Consider the following 355-nt stretch of genomic DNA (forward strand, 5'->3'; position numbering starts at 1 on the left):
TGATCCGTCTAAGCGCGATACTGTGTTATAACTACGATAGTTTCTCAGCGATAGAATATTCGCTATTGCTGAGCGCGCGATAATCCGCGATAATATATTTTAATCACAAAAGTACGAGAGTGCGATTTACCTGATTAAGGGCTTCGCTAGTTGTCGTCCGCTGCGTCCTCGCTCCTCGATGTCCTCCGCTCCTCGTTACCCTCCGCTCCTCGTCCTGGTGGCCGGCAAGGGACGCCGAGGGGCACAAAATTCGGGACGCGCTGACCTTCGCATCTGCTCCGCTCGCAAAAATCGCTTCCTCGCTTTGTTCTAGATCTTCACAATAAACATTCGACGGAACGCGATATTCGGGAAG

The sequence above is a fragment of the Odontomachus brunneus genome, unplaced genomic scaffold (assembly GCF_010583005.1).
Source record: "Odontomachus brunneus isolate Ranch 3 - 2012 unplaced genomic scaffold, Obru_v1 Obru_scaffold_161, whole genome shotgun sequence".
NCBI classification, from domain to species: domain Eukaryota; kingdom Metazoa; phylum Arthropoda; class Insecta; order Hymenoptera; family Formicidae; genus Odontomachus; species Odontomachus brunneus.